The 12,301-nt window shown below is 41.5% G+C and overlaps 1 protein-coding gene across 1 annotated transcript in view; it reads right to left on the bottom strand.

The window, feature by feature from the left end:
- LOC104872274 overlaps nucleotides 1-12,301 on the bottom strand; it is a 202,701-nt gene that overhangs the window by 141,135 nt on the left and 49,265 nt on the right. The window contains exon 6 of the transcript XR_002025846.1: nucleotides 278-370. The gene's annotated coding sequence lies outside the window, so the exon portion shown is untranslated. The remainder of the gene's footprint in view (nucleotides 1-277; nucleotides 371-12,301) is intronic.

Here is a 12,301-nt window from a genome sequence, read left to right as displayed (position 1 = left end):
CACAGTAATTCCCACCTTGGAGTTTTGACATGAGCATTGACTGAGTGGTTCTGATTATTAATAATAGTAGTAGTAATGACCATAGCTCAAAGCTCAAGTACAGGAGCCATTTTGCCTTCTCCTTTGAGAGTGCCACCAACGAGTGGCAGCAGTTGAAGGAGAGCGCACAGCTGCTCTCTTGGCACCCTACACTTTAACAACATTCTTTCCCGCCCTAAGGCCAGTGGGAATGCGCCTGCCTCCCTGTTTGTGTGTTTGTGCCGACACTGCAGCTCACCTGAGGGAAGGCAAGCTTGTAAATGCTGTATTCTACGAGACCACGCCTTCTGACTGGTTTTGGAGAAGGAGAAGGGGCTCCCAGGAGTAACACCTAAGAAAAAAACAAGAAAGTTCAAAGGGTCAAGGTAAATACTTAGAAAATCCAATGTAGAAGGTTTGATCAAAAATATGGTGAATGCCTAAAAATGTTTAACGAAATTTATTACAATGAAATATGTTTTGCCATTAGAACCCCTCCAAATGCTCCACTTTGAACACCCTTACCTCATCATTCTTTCTACTTTCCAAAGCAGTTCTGGAAGTCCTATTTCATGTGTGTCATTAGTTGCCCTGTGATGTCCTGAGCTGATACAAAACATTTACCTTTCATGGTCATTTTGACTTTGGAGAAGAGCCAGAGGCCGCCTGGTGGCAGATCAGCTGGTTAGGGTGAACGAGGACACACTGTAATGCTTCTGTGAGCCTGACTTTCTGTTGGATGGCCCTTGGCTGCAGCATCCACTGTATTTTTATCATACCTTATAAAGAATACTCATGAAAGACAATTTCCAGAACTGCTCCAGAAAGTGAAAGAAGGATAGGGTAAGTGTCCAAAGCAAGGTCGGGTATTGTGAAGACAATTTGTAGCAATGTATCTTTTACTGTACATTTTTAAAATTTAAATATTCACCACTTATTTTGATCACACTGTGTTATGGCTCATGTCTAGGTGTCCAAGCCTCATGCAGTCATGGGTGGTTTTTTCAGAGGTGGCTGAATCTGCAGTGATCGATTACTAAACTAGTACACTGATTGGTCTGGCACCGCCCTAATCCCAGTAGTCTGGATAAAATAAAAGGGGCAGAAAGACGTTGTTAAGGTTCCCTTGTTGTTTTTGCAACCCTGTGAGCACCATGAACTGTTTCTTCTCTGCGATGCCACCCTGCCTTGGAGCCAGCCAGTTATGGACTAGAAACCTCTGCAAACTGTGAGCTAAATAAACCTTTGCCCTTTTAGTTTTGGGTGACAGGTATTTTGTCTCAGCAGTAAGAAAAGTCATTAAGACACACTGTGTTGGGATGAGCACAACTTCCCTAAACACGTCTCTCTCCCCGGGCTCACCTCAAGCCCAGTGTTTTGCATTGGGTGCCAATGAAGTCGATAAATATTTCTCATGCCTTCCCTGGGATGGGCAAGGTAAGGGGACCACACGTAAACCACACAGAGCCGTCGTCCTCAGGAGGAATTTAGTAAATGTTTGATGACTTGAACAGAAACTTGGAGAGATCAGCTCCAGTTTATCAAAATTCCATAGCACTTGGCCTGCCGCACCCTTAGGGAACAGCCCCCCCACACCCTGCCTGCAGCGGCCCTCTCTTGCTGGAAGTCAAACACCTGTGAAGGGCAGGTGGCTGGTCCACTGCTGTGCACCCAGCAGGTGCCAAGCACGTTGTGCATGCTCACCATATACTGGGTGCGCTTAATCAGGGCACACGCTCACAGAGGGGCCCACCTGGCACATCCGCTTCCTACCTGGCACACAGGTGCCCCCTGGCAGAGGAAGAAAGAGAGGTGCTCCAGGTCATGAAGCCAGGGACTTGGTCAGGAAAAGGACCCAACTCCTTAATTTCTTGCTTTCCATACACTCTCTTCACAAAGAAATTAAATCCCTAAGCAGGGAACATGGTGATGCACCCCTATAATCCCAGCACACAGGAGGCTCAGGTAGGAGGGCTGCTCGGAGTTCAAAACCAGCCAGCGTTCCATAGTAAGACCCTGTCTGAAAAATAATAATTAATAATAATAATAATAATAATAATAATAATAATAATGGCCCTAGTTGGAAGAGAGGGTTTTATTCAAAGAAATAACTTTGAAGACAGGACAAATATGGAAATGGTCCCTTCTCATTTTGACTTTGAAATTTAAAGGCTACTGAGCACAAGTATTCTATTATATGTAGCAAATATATGTATACAGACACACTTCTTTATGCATGTGCATATCCCTCTGCAGTATTAAAGCCTATAATAAAAATATATGAGTGTTACATATATAGCATTTTTGTACATTTATATAATTCACATTGTATACATGCAGATGACATACATATTGTAGGCATGAGAATATAAATATAAATAACTTACAAATAGATAAGTAGATACTCTGACTTACAATGGGGTATGTCCTAATAAATCATAAATTCAAAATATCCCAAGTCAAAAACGCATTTAGCCAAGCATGATGGTGCACATCTGTAATCGCAGCACTCAGGACACTGAGGCAGGAGGATTCTAAGTTCAAGGCCCAGGACAGATAGCTAAGCCCTACCTTTCTTAATCACTTTTCTCTTCACAAACTACTCTACAGCCAGAACGAAAAAGAGAGATTTACTTTGGCTCACATTTCAGTCCACAGTCAGCTGGCTCCAAAGCAGGAAGGTATGGCAGAGGGGCAGAGTGGACAAGAGCTGCTCACCGTGTGAAGCCAGGAAACAGAGAAGCGGAGCTTGGGAGAGAGCCAGAGCCTCCTCAGGCCATGCCCACAGCCGCCACCTCTCCGGAACTCACGAGTTGACTAATCCACCCATGAGCCTCCAAGACCCAGTCTCCTAAAAGCCCTGCTTGTGATCATTTGGGTTTTGTTGGGGAGTCTCCAGACATAAACCCTAACACTATTTTTTTAAAGTGCATTTAAGCCAAGCGTGGCAGCTCACACCTGTAGTCCCAGCACTCCAAAGGCTAAGATAGGAGGATTGCAAGTTCAAGGCCAGCCTGAGACAGATGGCGAGAATCTGTTTTCAAAAATTAATGATTATTAAAAAATAAATAAATATTTTTTTTTCTGGTGGGTTTTTTGTTTGTTTTTTGTTTTTTTGTTTGTCTCTGTTTGTACTGGGGATTGAACTTGGGACCTTGCGTTTGCCAGGCAGGCAACAGCACCACTGAGCTAAATCCCAAATAAATGTATTTAACTATCCCACATTTAATACACAGTAGCGTCTCATGATCAGATGCCTCATTGAGAAATGTGGCTTGTTGCTGCCGCTTAGCATTTGACAAAGTATTACACTATGTAGCCTTGACCTAGGAAAAGAACAGAAGTTAACATGCAAAGTGCAGTCCACTGAATGCACATCATACACTGAAGGCTGTATGCACACATCATATGCACACGCGCACATAAAAAGCTGAGTTAATGGATTTGGCTCTTGCTGTCTTGTTTGGTACTTTCTGGGAACTTCCTAGGATGAATTCCTCCTGATAAAACCTGAATCTCTGGCACACCAGTTTGGAGAAAGGCACTGCATCGGGCTCCAGAGAGCACTCCACAAAGCAGGGTCTTCCCGGTCTCCATTCCCGGGCCCTGTTCACACCCTGTCCCTACCACACCACATCCTTCATAAGACTGGTGGGAGAGGATGGGGATGGGAAAGAAGATCTTCAGCCACTGCACCTAAATAGCAGTAGCAGAGGCTATGCCTCTGGGAAGCGAGGGAGCCCTGGGTCATCCTGACACATAGATGGGGGAGGAAAGAATATAGGATATGCTCCATGCCAACTGGGTAAAGGACCAGCCAAGGAACTACCAACACATTGTCCCTGGCCCTTGCACCCAGAATTGCTCCTACCCAACCCAAGTACTAGCCCAGAGCTGTTGAGATTTGAAGGAGTCCCTGACCCACCCAGGTTTTGAACCAATTGAATCACAGAAATCAGACAAATGCAGACTGAGTGGGAGGCTGAGGCAGGAGGATACAAAGATGTACCTCACAAAGCTATCTTTCAAAAATGATCAAGAAATAAGATACCTCTATAATGAGAGTGTGAAGAAATGCATGACCACCAAACCAGCACTGCAAAATATTCTGAAGAACATTCTAGAAAGAGATGATGACTGTAACTCCACGAACCCCAACAGAGTGAATTCACCAGACAAGTAAACAGAGGGAGGAAAATAAGGAGAACTAACAAAAGGAAAATAATATGACAAGGATAAATCAGTACATATCAGTTATAACCATCAATGTAAATGTGTTCGCCTCACCAATCAAAAGAAACAGACTGGCAGAATGGATCAAGAAGCAAGATCCAACAATATGCTACATAGAAGGGCACATTTAATCCAAAAAGAAAATCATGGACTGAAAGTCAAAGGATGGAAAACAATGCTTCACAAGAAATGAAGCCAGAAAAAAGCAGAGGTAGCTATTCTATTTGTAAACAAAGTGGATTTCAAGTCAAGGTTGATCAGAAGGGACAAAAGAAAGGCCAGTACATCCTCATAAAGGGAACAATCCAGAGGAAGAGATGACAATCTAAATACATATGCACCAAATACCAGTGCATGCAACTATATAAAACAAATATTAACAGTCATGAAAAATCAAATAAACACTAATACAATTGTAAAGGAAGACCTCGATAGCTCACTGTCACAAATAGACACACCAACCAGACAAAAAATTCAACAAAGAAATATCAGAACTGAACCAAACTTTTGAACAAGTGGACTTAGGAAATATCTACAGAGTGTCCCACCCCACAACATCAAAGTACATATTCTTCTCAGCTTCACATGAGACATTGCCCAAAGTAGGCCATGTACTAGCTCATAGACCATGCTTAAAGTAATTGCAAAGGAATTGAAATTATCCCATGCATATTATCAGACTATAGTGCAGTGAAAATGGAAATCAATGTCAAAAGAAGCCACAAAAACTTCATAAACACACGGAAATTGAATAACACCCTTCTGAATAACCAAAGGGTCACAGATGAAATTAAAAAAGAAATTGGATAGTTTCTACAATTAAATGGTAATGCCAATACAACATACCAGAACACAATGAAAGCCATCCTACAATGGAAATTTATAGTGGTGTATTCCCATATCAGAAAACAGAGCAAGCTCAAATAAACCACATAAGGTTGAAATTCAAACTTTTAGAAAAAAAAAGAAAATGAAAAGCAAGTCAAGCCCAAAGCTCATATAAAGGAAAAAATTATGAAGATCAGAGCAGAAATCAATGGAATGGAGACAAGAAAACAATACAAAGAAGCAATGAATCAAAGAGTTGGTTCTTTGAAAGATTAAATAAAATTGACAAACCTTAGCCAACCTTATACAAAAAAAACACACAAAAAAACAAAAACAAAAAGAAAGGAAAGAAAAGATTTGAATCTATGCAATTAGAAATGAAAAGGGTAAAATCACAACAGATCCTGGAGGAATCCAGAAGATCATCAAGACCTATTTTGAGAACCTGTATTCTAATATGATGGAAAAACAGGGAAGAAATGGACAGATTCCTAAATACATATGAATTACCAAAGCTGAATAGAGAAGATATAAAAAGTCTAAATATCCCAATATAATCAATGAAATTGAACATGTAATTAAAAACCTACCAACAAAGAAAAGGCCAAGCCCTGACAGATTCACTGATGAATTCTACAAGATATGTAGAGATCTAATGCCACTACTTCTCAAACTCTAATGAAATTAAAAGGGAAGCAATACCCCCAAACATATTGCTAGCAGCAAGCAATATCCTGATAACAAAATCAGAAAAGGATACAACCAAAAAAAGAGAACTACAGGCCAATCTCCCTAACAAACATAGATGCAAAAATCCTCAATAAGACACTGGCAAACAGAATGCAACAATTCATCATGAAGATTAAAACCATGACCAAGTAGAATTTATCCCAGGGATGCAGGGATGGTTCAACATACACAAATTAGTAAATGTAATACACCATATTATCAGAGCCAAGAACAAAAATCCACATGATCTTCTCAATAGATACAGAAAAAGCATTTGACAAAGTCCAACACCCATTCATGATAAAAACCCTACAGCTTCTGGTGACGGGAGAGATTCAGCCCCGCCAAGGACAATGGATCTCATTGTCTTAAGCACAGTTTTAGCGCCTTCTCCCCATCTCTAAGCCCCCCAATAAATTGATTTGCACCCCAAAAAAACCCTACAGAAAATTGGAATAGATGGTCTTTATCTTAATCTGATAAAACCAACAGCCAGCAAGAATTGGACAAAAACTGGAAGCTTTCATGCTAAAATCAGAAACAAGACAAGGATGTCCACTATCACCACTCTTATTCAGTATACTTCTAGAAACAGCAGCCAGCGCAATTAGACAAAAAAAATAAATAAAGGGTTAGGAAAGGAAGAAGTTAAATTATTATTTGTGGATAACATAATAGTCTACATAGAAGACCCCAAAAACTTCATCAAAAAAACTAGATTTAATAACCAAATTCCGTAGTGTACCTGGACAGAAAATCAACACTCAAAAATCCATAGCCTTCCTGTACACAAATAACAAACTGAGACAGAAAGGAGAAAAACAACATCTTTCACAATAGCATCCCCCCAAAAAGAAAGAAATACTTAGAAATCGATCTAACAAAGAAAGTAAAAGACTTTTTCATTGAAAACTACAGTACTCTGAAAAAGGAGATCAAGAGGATATCATAAAATAGAGGGAGGGCTGGGGATGTAGCTCAGTGGCACAGTGCCTGCCTAGTAAGCACAAGGCCCTGAGTTCGATTCCCAGTTCCAAAAAAGAAAATGGAAAGATATCCCTAGTTCTTGAGTAGGAAGAACCAATAAGAGTGAAAATGGACATACTTCCAAAAATTGTTACATAGATTTAACACAGTTCCAACTGAAATACCAATAGCATGTATCACAGAATTAGAGAAACAATCTTGCAATTCATTTGGAACCAGAGAGACCTAGAATAGCAAAAGAAATTCCGGGCAGCCAAGGCAAGGCAGGGAGCATCACAGTCCCAGACCTGAAATTATTTAAATCTGCTGAAATGAAAACAGTGGGATACTAGCAAATAAACAGACCCAAGGATAAATGGAATAGATTAGAAGATTTACAAACAACTCCAAACATACTCAGCCACCTTATCTTTGACAAACGAGCCAAACACCTTCACTGAAAGAAAGATAGCCTCTTGAGTAAACAGTGCTGGAAAAACTGGCTTTCCACATGCTAAAGATTGAAATTAGACCTATATCTTTCATCATGCACTAACCTAAAATCAAAATGGATCAAAGATCTAAATATTAAAAAACAGAAACACTAAATCTGCTAGAAGAGAGACTAGGTAGAACTCTTGAAGGCATAGGTGTAGGCAAAGACTTTATTAACAAAACTTCAATTGCACAGGAAATACCACAAAGAATCAACAAGTGGGATCTCATCTTATTAAAATTCTTTTACACAGCAAAAGAAAACACAAATAGAGGGAAGGGAAAACTCACAGCATGAGAAAAACATTTTGTCAACTGTTCCTTAGACAAATGACTAAGATCTAGAATATATAAAGAATTTTAAAGAATCAAATGCCTTAAATTAAAAGACTCAAGCCAAAATGGGTATGTGAAATAAAGACACATCTCAGATGAAGAAGTAGAAATGGCAATTAATATATGAGAAAATGTTCAGCATCACTAGTCATTTGAGAGATGCAAGTTAAAACAATGCTGAGATTTCATCTCCCGAAAGAACAGCTGCTATCAAGAAATCAATCGCATGCCTGTAATCCCAGCACTCAGGAGGCTGAGGCAGAAGGATCGCTGTGAGTTCAAGACCAGCCTGAGCTACATAGTGAGTTCCAGGTCAGTCTCAGCTACATAGTGAGACCCTATCTCAAAAAACAAAACAAACAAACAAAAAATAAGAAATCAACCAATAACAAATGCTGGCAGGGCTGTGGAGAGAAAGAAACCCTACTCCACTGTTGGTGGGAGTGCAGACTGGTGCAACCACTGTGGAAATCAGTGTGGAGAGTCCTCAAAAAACTAAAACTAGAGGTTCCATTTGACCCAACTATCCCCCTTCTTGTTATCTTCCAGAAATAATTAAAAGTATCATACCACAGTGATACACACACACACCCATGTTTATAGTGGCACTGTTTGTAATAGCTAAATCATGGAAACAGCCCAATTGCCCATCAAGCAATGAATGAATAAAGAAGATGTGATTGTTGTATACGACTGAGCACTACTCTGCCATAAAAGTTATGCTTGGGACATTTCTAGATAAGTGGAGACCATACTCAAGTGAAATAAATCAGACATACATGTTTAAATTTTAATCTCATTGCTTCTCTGGTGTGGGAAACCAAAAGTGTAAATAAGGACCAGAATGTATAATAGTTACTGGGAAATGGGAAGAAAATCTTCAAATAGGAAGGGGAACAAAGAGAAGGTAGGGGAAAGGTAGGAAGGGACAAGGAAAAAAAAGAGAATAGAAGGAAAAATGGAAACAAAGTGCTTGTAAATAAGGAGGGGAAGAGGGAGAGAGGGGAATGGGAAAAAAGAAGAATCAAGATGCATAATATACAGATACAAATTCTCTATGATGAACATGATCATTATGCTTATCTAAAACGTATCCAAACCTACACACATCTCACAGAACTGTGCTGTTGAGAATGAGACAGGGGAAATTGTTTCTCTCTTTAGGGAAATCTAGTGAGTGAACCCCAAAGCACACTTTTGGGTTGACAAAGCTCTGTCTTCCACTGTAGTACCCAATCATGCATTCATTCAAAAACCATCTTCATTGAGCTCTTGCAACACAGGAGGCCCTGTTTTAGGTGCTGGGGACACAGGCACAGTCCCAGTCCCAGGGAGATTTATGAGAATTATGCTGAGCATCTATTATGCACCCCACATTCCAAGTGTTCTGTGAACACCTCTGAGGTTGCAGCCTACTGAATACAGTGGCAGAAAGAACTGAGGTCAAAACACTGGAGAGCCTGGATTTCTCTACTCCAAGGAGAGATTTCAGCACAGATTGCGTGTGGGTGGTGGACAGTTGAGAAAAACAAAGTAAATGGCAGATTTGATGAACTCAAATTGCATTTTGCTCATGGAAGATTGCACAAATTCTGAAGACACATTGGTTTGTTAACCTCAGGTAGGTAAAACCTACCCTAAAAAGTAATAACCAGCCCTGGCTTTAGGAACTTTAGAGGGGTGAGATTATGCACCCCACTCTTTAGGGGCATGCTGCTGACCCACCACAGCTCCCAGAGAGATGGGTCTGTTCATTTTTAGATACCACAGAAAGAGATCTTTCTGCCTGGGCTTCTTCAGAGCATTGTACATTTTGATAAAATTTTAAAACAACACAGCAGGAGAAAGAATAAAGGCCTTTCCTTCCTTTCTTCTCAATATAACTGTTCATGAAGGGCAGAGAGCCAAAAAGTTCATGTCCAGAAACTCAGGTACTGTTTGTAGCTCCCTAATGAGCAAAACTTTCTGGCCATTCGCTCACCCATTCATGTTGTTATCTGAAAACCTCAAGAAGATGAAGATGGGCACATGGAAGGTACTAAGTGAGGAATGGATTGGTGGATGGATGGATGGATGGATGGATGGGCAATGAATGAGTAAAATATCCCAAGACTTATCCCCACAGTCTGTTCCTCTTCCCACAAGCATAGTGAATTCAGGATTGGTTAGCAGTAACTATGTTGCTCATACTCCACCAGAGACCAGAAGTAGAGTTCTTACGTGCTGACTCCTAAGAAGAAAAAACTGAAGAGAGACATCAAATGGACTCATTCAGAAATGGACTGCCAGCCAGGGAGTGGTACACACTTGGAATACCAGCTATTTCCCGCTACTCAAAAGGCTGAGGAAGGAGGACTGCAATTTCAAGGTCAACCTAAGCATCTGAACAAAACCTGTCTCAAAAAAATTTTTTAAAGGAAAGGGGGAAATAAAATTATTTAAAGAGCTGAAGGTGTTGCTGGGTGTGGTGGCACATGCCTGTAATCCCAGCACTGGGGAGGCTGATCACTGTGAGTTCGAGACCAGCCTGGGTTTCATAGCGAGTTCCAGGTCAGTCTCAACTACATAGTGAGAGCATGTCTCAAAAAAAAAAAAAAAAAACCAAGAGCTGAGGGTGTAGCTCAGTGTTAGAGCACTTGCCTAGCATGTGCAATATCCTAGATCTATCCTTAGTACCTCAAGAGGAAAAAAAGACTACTCAACCCAAAAATAGAGAAGTAAAGAGATGCAAAACTCATTCAATGCAAGACCCACATACAAGCTGTGATGGTTGATTGAATATATCAGTTTGAGTAAGAGAAGCTCAACTAAATTGGCTCAGCAATTCCACACCCTATGGTATGGAAGACCCGCCCTAGGGCAGCTTGTTGCCTGGATGGTATAAAGAAATGTAGAAGGACAGATCAGCTTCCGTTTTTTTTTTTGTTTTTTGTTTTTTGTTTTTGTTTTTTTTTGGCAGTTAAATATATCTTGGAGTGGAATTAAGGCTTGCTTTCAAAATATGCTAAAGTGGGAAGGGTAGGGGAAAGAAAATGAGGCAGAAGAAAAAAATATGAGAAAAGGAAAAGATGGAAGGAAAGATTTTGTAAATAGGGGAGGGGGGAGGGATGAAGGGAGGGCTGGGGTATGGGGAAAAAATGAGAACCAAGACCTGTCATGAAGCTTCCATTTCTTTGGAGGAGCCCTAATCTTCACTTTAACCTTGGATGTCACCTCCTGGCTTCCAGGGCAAACGCTAGCCTCCAGTGCAGACTCTTCAGCCTTCCAGCACAGGCCTGTTGGCCTCCTGACGTGGGCTCTGCAGTGAGCTCCAGACCTTCAACTGATCCTCTAGTCTCCATGTGCGGACAGATCCTTTGTACTCTCCCACATCCAACTCCATGGGTGGCCAATCTTGTAAATTCTTATGTATTTGTATATACCGTGTTATATCTGTCTTTCTAGTAAACACTGACTGACACCCAGGTCCGTAACTGTCTCAGTTCAGTCACAAATATTCATTGAGCTTTAATGTCAGGCCAGAAGCTGTAGGTACCAAGGAGAATAAGAAGACACACTCCTATTCTTCCAGTTTACTCTCTCTCATCACCCCACCACTGATCCGCGGCCCCACATCTCCTCTCTAACTGCTTGGTTCATCCTTTACTTTGTCTCTAAGTTTAGAGTCCCCCATCTAACATTACACTAACCACCTGCTTGTCTCTCTCCCCTGTCACACACACCTGTGAATGGAACCACCTGTCCATCTCCTTGGTTCCGGCTCTGTCCTGCAGGAGACGGTCACACAATATGCCACGTGTGGCCCAAATGCAAAACTCTCCTGGTTTTCCCACTTCGGTAAGTGACACTTTCACCTGCTCGGACGCTCAAGCCCGAGATGACCTTGAATTTCCTTTCTCCTCCAGACCTCTGCTCAAACCATTCCCAAGGTGCAAACGCCATGCCCAACACGAATCTGGAGTCTGCCTCTTCTCTTCATCTCCACCAGCTGCCCGTTCTCCACTGCCTCCCACCTGGACCCTGAGAGTCTCGGAATAATTCTCCCACATTCTCGCTGCTCTGGCTTATTCATTGAAGGAACCAAGTGTGAGCAGTTAACTTCTCACCTGGATTACCTGCCCATGTATCCTCACTCTTAATGCCCCACAGTTCACTCACCTGGCTTCCAAATGCCAAAACCTGTATTTCTTTGCCAGAGACTCACAGCTACTGCCTCATCCCCCGATATACTTCAGGCCTCAAAGGACTGACAGGACAGTGTGAATAAATAGCTTAATTCTCATTCCCCTCAAGTGGAACTCTTCCTAGAAGTCCTTCATGATGCCCCTACATACTTCTCCCGTTTTTATCTCCCATCACACTGCCCCTTCGCCACAACACTGGGGCTTGTTGCTTCCTTTCAGCTCCATGAGCACTCTAAGCCCTTTCCCGTCCCAGGACCTTTGCACATTCTATTTCCTTGACCTGGATCACCCATACCCCACTCCTCACATGCCCGCCTGCCCCTCTTCCTCCAAGTTGCAGCACAAATATTCTTCCTCCAACGGGCCTTCTTCTAGGAACCCATTTACACTAGATTTTATTTCCTCCACGGCAATTAACACAATTTGTAACCTTCTTTGGGTTGCTTGACCAAGGTCTGTCTCCTTGCTAGATCAGAAGCTCCAAGAAAACAGATATCTAAGGAAAAAAAAAA

The sequence above is a fragment of the Fukomys damarensis genome, unplaced genomic scaffold, assembly GCF_012274545.1.
Source record: "Fukomys damarensis isolate Sample0158 unplaced genomic scaffold, DMR_v1.0_HiC HiC_scaffold_31, whole genome shotgun sequence".
NCBI classification, from domain to species: Eukaryota; Metazoa; Chordata; class Mammalia; order Rodentia; family Bathyergidae; genus Fukomys; species Fukomys damarensis.
The sequence above is the reverse complement of the archived record's forward strand: the minus strand, read 5'-3'. Positions and strand labels throughout refer to the sequence as shown.